Raw genomic sequence first — 7,790 nt, forward strand, 5'->3', positions numbered from 1 at the left:
GTTAGGTATAGGTGCTTTTCTTCTAGTACTCAAGGCTCTTTATTTTGGGGGTGTATATGATACCTGGGCTCCGGGGGTGGAGATGTAAGAAAAATTACCAACTTGACATAAGGAATAAAAAGAATTATTTAGTTTATTTTGGGGGTGTATATTTTGGGGGCTTGCTTTGCTCTGTTTGGATTCTCTGTTCTGAGGTCAGACCTGTAATTGGTTGTGAGTTGTTTGCCTAGGGTGGACATACCTTACATCACCCTCACTTCGTCTTTTTTTTCCCCTATTTAAAACAGTGTCCCAATTTGATTTTACAGTTGTGCCCATTAACTTACTATTGAGATGTCGTTTTCAAAATATCAGCTTCTTTTTAGAAATTATGTAAAATTATTGTTTTACCCTTCAACAAATTCCACTTTTTAAGCAAGGAGACACTAAGGGCTATGAAATTGAGGTTACAAAGTTTTTGACACCTTCGGAGGGTTTCAATAAGAAAAACCCAAAATAAAAAAAGACCAAATTGTGCACTGTTAAGTCCTCTTCTTCCTCCTGCTGTATGTCTTCAATTTTTCATCACCTACGACTTGAAATCCTAGTAGCATCAGGACTGCTATGAAACTTTTAATTCTGTTAATTAGATTTAGCTCAAACTTTGCAGGTTGCATCTATTGATAGAAGAGGGTAATCGACCTGAGTTTGGGATCATTATCAGAACATTGTATTCTGTTACAAAGTCTTTTCTTGATTTGGTTGTTTTAAGATATATCCTGTGAACTACTTTCTAATAATTATCTTTTGGCTTTGAGACTGTGAAGAGGTAAGCTACGCTAAAACAAACAAACAAACAAACAAATGTAAACTTATAGAAACCAGAATCGCATGAACCTAAAACCTGAGAAATGGTTTAGAAACTTATTGTGATTAGATCAGCTGACCCCATTTAGTTGGGAAAAGGCTGAGTTGTTGTTGTTGTTGTAATGTGATTAGATGTTTCAAACTATAAATCAGATGGGGCTAAAATGTCAAAGAGAACTAATTGTTAGATTAGAAGAAACCTACATGGACAGAACATAGAAAGTAGTGATAAAACAGAAAATAATAATGTGAACTAGCATAATTCATAATCTAGCAATCTGATGTACATCAAACTTGGGTCAAGTGGAATAACCTAATCAAAACTCAGCCAAATCTATTGGAAGAGATATAGATGAACAATTTGTGTATTTTATGTCAAATAGATCCATAAAATCATCAAATCAGTTTGACTATGCTTTGAGTTGTTTCTTTATTCTTCCTTTAAAAACGAAAAAGGAAAAACCATTCGTACTCATAACTCAAGTTGATGATTCTCAAAGAGCTGAAAGGAAAATCCTTTTGCATTTCATTTATTGAGCTGTCTCTAAACCCCTTTCTTTGTCTCTTTTCTAAACTATTTTGATTCTTCCTGGTTAGATATTCAGAAAACGGTGGCATGAACTTCGGACATGTATGCTGTAAGTACTCTTATCACAGATCTGAAACAGTATGTAAAATTAATAGAAAATAGATGAGATTATGAGTGCAAACCAAAGGATTATTACGACACAGTTTGTTAAGAGTTCTCCCAGTACCAGTCCACGATAGATGCAGATAGTTGCTGGAAACCTGCAGAACATTAAGGAAAGAAAGAGAAAAAAAGGGAAAAGAAGAAGATATGGCTTGGCTTTACCACCAAAGCCTGCTCTTGGGCTTCACCACCTTGGTTGTCACTGATTCACCACAGTGCACACACTCACAAGAGCATAATTGTCTAAAACATCCAAATCGATGCAGGCTGTCGTCCCCTCTTCATTTATAATCTGTGATCGTTACAGCCAAATAGGAAACTGAGCGGTCGTTTACTACTAAGCAACAATGAACAATTTGTAACCCCTTAAAATAGATTCCTCAACAACTATGAAACAATAGAGTTTCAGTACTCTCCAGAAAATAGAAAGTCCCAAAATAACTACTAAGTAGCATGCTTTGTAAAAAAGGAACAACCGACTTTGAAATAAACAACCACTAAATAAATAGAAACTCACTATATTAGACTCAACAGAATATTCCAGTTGTAAACAAATATCTTCCAACAGGATCCTCCATCAAAGTGCTAGTATACATGTATAACCACTGGATGCCATACCAATTGAATTCCCATGAGCTTGATTTCACAAGGATTCACTGTGATTATCCATCTATATCCAAGATTACAATTTCCCAACCAATACAAACAACCTAAAGAATCTATAATATCCATCCCTACAGACAATAATGAAATATCAAAAAGATCATTCTATTATATTTAGTCAAATAGCAGTGAAACTATATTACTTTACAAAACACATCAAACATAAGTAGGTAAAAGGATCAACAAGGATACAACAATCAAAACCACCCAAGTAAGGAATTGAATTGAAATTGGGAAAAACCCTCCAATTACAGGACAGACAGACAGCGAGAGAGAGAGAGAGAGAGACGGGCCAATGGTCGACAAAGGTCTGCCATTGCTTGACAAATCAGCCCATAGAGTTGTGATCCAGAAACAATGACCCCTTCATTGGAACATGTAGGTAAAATGATTGATTTGGAATTGAAATTGGAAAAAGAGAGAGAGAGAGAGTAGTGCTGTTCGAAAGGGAATAAGAGTGACTGCATGAAGGGCGAGGTGGGTTATGCTAGGAAAGACAACAAAATTCTGAGAAAGACCAATACGTAAGAGCAATGAGACTTTGAAAGAGTAATTAGCTGTGGCAAATTGGACATTTCATTTTCTTTTATTAGAATCTCATAACGATATTGTATATTGATGTCTAAAATGGCATTTCTGTAATTTTATCATACTCCCGTGCTGTACCCTCTCTAGTCTCCGACCAATCCAACCTCTCTCTTCTTTCCGGTGGAGCTTGAAGTGGCCATCCACTTCAAGGCAGCATTGTTGTAGGAACAAAATTTTATAATCTCAAACACTTAGCAGCCATGTCAGGCTGTAACCTCTGTTCACTTGATACCCCCCTAACCTCTCCTATAAATGTATTCAAAATTTGGGGACATGGAGATTGCAAGGAAGTTGTTCGATAGAATGCCCATTAGAGACATAACTTCTTGGATCACAATGATTTCAGGGTGCACAGAGAATGTTGACCCCAGAAGATGCTTACTGATGTTTTAGATGAAGAAAGGTATTGTGTTGACCATTAGCATTACATGTAATCCAGCACTTAGTAACCCATGTAGGCTCACATTAACATCGAGGTTTCAGAATCTATATGGTCACATGTTCAGCTTAATTAGCACTCCACTGTGATGAACCCTATGCATATGTTGCTGTCTTCATGGCTTGGCCGCACTGTGTAGTGGTGTAGGCAACACCTCCGTCCCTTTATTATGTATAGCATCTAATAGGTGCAGAATCTTCCAGTCATTTGCTTAGGCAATTGGCACCCATTAATTTGGGGTTGAGTAGTAAGTTCTACAAGACAAAGAGGCTTACAAAACATTCCTCTTCTTGTTTTTCATTTACACTATCTCTCTTCTTTCCACATCATTCCTCTTATTATGAGATACATATGAACTTTTGTTTATGCATAATTTTTTATTTAGGTTCTAGATCTATTAGGGAAGGGTTTGGTCCTAGGTTCAATTCTAGTGGGGAAGGAAGTAGAGCAAATAAGCACTTCATGAATTGGATTTCATTTGTCCCAATTTTCAACAATTAGTCACTGGTGTGTTTCATAAATTGGATTTCACACTTGACAAAAATTGGCAATTGGACAGTTCCTACAAACCATATTATTATAATGATTAATTGAGTAATTCATACTCAGCAACTAAGTGTTAGCATGCATCATAGCATTTAGATCTGATTGGTTTTCTATTTCAGTAAATAGTATTCGCAACTAGTCTTATAGTGGGTCTTCTTATATTAATGCTACCTTTATATGGTCAGATTTCTTATATCTTGAGCTTTAGTTCCGAAGTACAGCAATTTTTGGATGATGGTAAGTTGTGATTTTTTCCAATTATTGCTTCTGTTTAGTATGGTGCTAGCGGGCAAATGGAACTTATGGATCGACCTAATGCTACACATTTCACATCCATGGCTCTTGAGCGATGGCAGCAAAGATTGATTGACCTCTTTGAGGGCTGTCTTTATGACATCTCTGATGTTGCTCTAACTGACATAGTCTCCAAATACTCTATTGATATTAGGTACCACATAGCTACAGAAACCCCATTAGTTCCAAATGCAATATTCCATACAAAAGTGTGTGCACATGCATTTTTATGATACAGTTGTTCTGTAGTGTATGTTAGTAGGAAAATAGCTTGAACTAATTGTTTTTATTTCTCTTTTTAATCGCCTTGAAGGACATGATTGATGGGATGAGACTGAATTTGAGGAAATCTATACACAAGAACTTTGATGAACTGTATCTCTATTGCTATTGTGTATCTGGTACAGTTGGACAAATAAATTAAGGTTTGAGATAGGACAAAACCAAGAGCCTCTGTTGGCTCTGTTTGGTAAAGATAAGGAGATTATTTCCTTCACATTTTACTATACAAAATTGCATGTATTAGGTTACTATTCTAGGTTCAACCACTGTAACTAGATAAAATGAGAATGCGGTCACTAATTATGATAGAAATAAAGAATTGTGATCTGAAACAAAGACCACTATGCCTTTTTAAAAGTAATTGAACCATCATATTCTGTTTATCTTGTTTCACAGCATGTTTCTTAATTGGGTTTGTTTGCTAGTTGGTAATGGATTCTCGTTTGGTTCTCATTTTAATGATTGCCCCTCTTTGTCTAACTGGTTGATATGCAAAACTTCTAGCTTTAGGCTTGTAAGTTGAAATCATAAGATTTAAATATTTTTTGCAATGAAGCCATGATGGACCTCCTATGGATAGACCAAACCTACCTTGACCCTTGTTTTGGAGATTTGTAAGACAGCTTGAAGCTTTACTGCCTAGTTTGTTGTTCTTGCATGTTGGGAGGTTATATCCAATTTCAGCATTGTCATCCTAATGTTGAACCTGGTGGAATTTTGATGTTAATTTGAGTCATGGCAGGGCAATGAGTTTCTTTGTTCTTCTCTGAAAAATTGCATATATCTATTCTATGTATTAATTTAAGTCAAAAGAGCTTCTTATGTATTTATTAAAACTAATGGTAGTCTTTGAGTGCAACTTTAGAGAAGATAAAGTTGAAAGAACTGACTCAATTCCCTCTTATACCTAACTTATATTTTGTGAAAGATGTGGCGACATGTGACTACAGGTTTACTTGGTATAATGGAAACCGGTGATCAAGCTAAATGGTAAAAGAATGTTGTAGTTACACACAAGTAGGGGTTATTTTTGAAATTTTATTGCAATAGGGAACTGATGGTTCTTCCAAATGTTGAAGCAAACATGTAAATGTTTGGATATGAAGTTTGGCATGGTTTGTTGAAGGTGGAAGAGTATTGGTGAACAATGGCACATGAAAATTTTTGACACCAAACCCATACTTAAAACAAGTTACTTCAAGGTCAAAGAAGATGATACAATGAATGATGCTCCTGTCTTTCAACTTATTGTTTTTTTGAAGAAGCTGTTAAGTTTACTGAGTGTAAGTCCGACAGCAGTATATAAAAACTTGAAAACACAAACTATAATGAGAGTAAACAATAAGTAGTATATTTTATGAAGAATCAATATCTCATTTTTAGCCCCATACTGAGAGAATACTTTGAAGTTGTTTTGCATTATCAAGAGACAAAGTTGCTTTTTGGAGATAATACACTGAGGGAGCTCTTCTACAAAAAAAATGCATATGCTCATTGTCAAAGGTCCGGATATTCCATGAGCTTCCCTGCACCCACTGAATATGGGGAAAAAATAACCATATTTAAAGCAAAGCATGTTAAAGCCCACTAAAATCTCAAGTGCCTGCTTTATGAGGAAGACGGGATACTGCAAACCTTGTTTCCCATGTAAAGGATGAATACTTCTTTTTAGTCTCAATCACCATTGGAGGAAATTGTAACAACAACAACATTAGGAAGCAACATTCATTAATAATGGGTTGACCCCATTAAGTTTACAACAAGAAGAAACAAATGCTAGAACAGAGATAGTTCCCTCATTGTGAAGAAGATTTCTAGCCCTTTGTTAACAAAACTTCCATGTGCACAAGCTGAAAGAACAATCGAAACTTTCACTCCATTCTATATGGCAAATTAAACAAATCATCGATGATTGTTGGGTTTTAGCTGCACAATTCGATCAAATCTCCTTTAGAAATATTTTATGAGAAGGAAATTCTGTTGCAGATATCTTAGCATCGTAGCGCCAAAGTTCTTGGGCTCCCCCCCCCCCTTGCATTTCTTATTTTCTTCTTTATGGTAGATGTTCGTGGTACTGCTTTTCTTAGTTGTCGTAGTTAAATTATAATCTTAAAATAAATAAATAAATAAAACCTACAACTATGACCTCATGATTGGTAAAAAATTAAAGTAACACTTAATCAAGAGATATACATTTAAGACAATAATGATTAATCAGATTATTAGTGATACAAACTATTCACCATTCTGGACCAAAGTAGATCAAAATTACTTCACTACCACATGCAATTCCATAGATAGAAGCTTCCTGATTTTGTAACTGCCTTAAACTCTTACTAAATATAGTAATCATACTTTTCAAATAGATTTAATAAAAAAAAAAATTGATTGAAAATCAGTAGTCCAATGATTGTTTTACAAACTTGGCACATTTTTAACAACATTGTAAATTGCGTTTATCAACACCAACACCTTACCCTGTGTAGTACCATCCTGGGAAATGATTCCCCGCTCATGAGGCACGGCTTCTCTTGAGTTACTTGAAAGGACAGGAGAGACAGCAAAGGGAGGTGGGGCCCACAATCTTCCAGTAGGACATATCCTACTATCTCTCCGCTTCTTTTCAGCATTGCTGAGATCTTTTCCCCTTCTCTATACAAGAGCAAAATTTATTCTTATAAGCAAAACATGATTCACCATCTTAAACACTCATATTTCCAGCATTACAGATTAATACCTAATCTCGCGGCTATAAATCCAATGATTCATCATCCAAAACACTCTCATATTTTCAATCATTACGAATTAATGCGTAACTTGTACTGACTTTTCAACCATAAGATCCCTATTAATAAAGATTTGATTGATTAAAACAACCTCAACTACCATACATCAGCATAGACTATATTGAAGCTAAAAGAGAGGGAATGGGAGATCTACAACACATCAGCATCCTTACTCCAGTCTTGAAATCGGAGTTATATATTATGTATAAAAGTCTCAGCTGTTGGATTGCTTACAAACAACTTAATATCTTAAAAACTTTGATTAAAAAATAGGTATACTTAGTGCACAAGGCTCCCGCCGCTGCATGGATAGGAAAGGTCATAATGTGAACAATAGTAACCCTACTTCACAAAGACTGTTTCTTGACTCGAACCGATGACCTAGAGCAATCTTAAGCACTTTAATGTGTTAATGAATTCCATGAAGAACAACTTCCGAACTAGATGATTTCAGAAATACATGTAGAAAACCTCTATAAGAAACAAAGCAAAGCAAGATAAACTTTATTAATCAGCCTTTGGTCCTTATGATTGTAATACTTCCTTTTCGTCCTTAAGTGTGGATTTTGGTTTAAACAAACACAAGATTCAAAGAAAAAGCTGGAGTGAGATAAGAAGCTGAGGCATCATCATCATTTTGCTTTGACTTTGAATA

The sequence above is a fragment of the Macadamia integrifolia genome, chromosome 11, assembly GCF_013358625.1.
Source record: "Macadamia integrifolia cultivar HAES 741 chromosome 11, SCU_Mint_v3, whole genome shotgun sequence".
Taxonomy (NCBI): domain Eukaryota; kingdom Viridiplantae; phylum Streptophyta; class Magnoliopsida; order Proteales; family Proteaceae; genus Macadamia; species Macadamia integrifolia.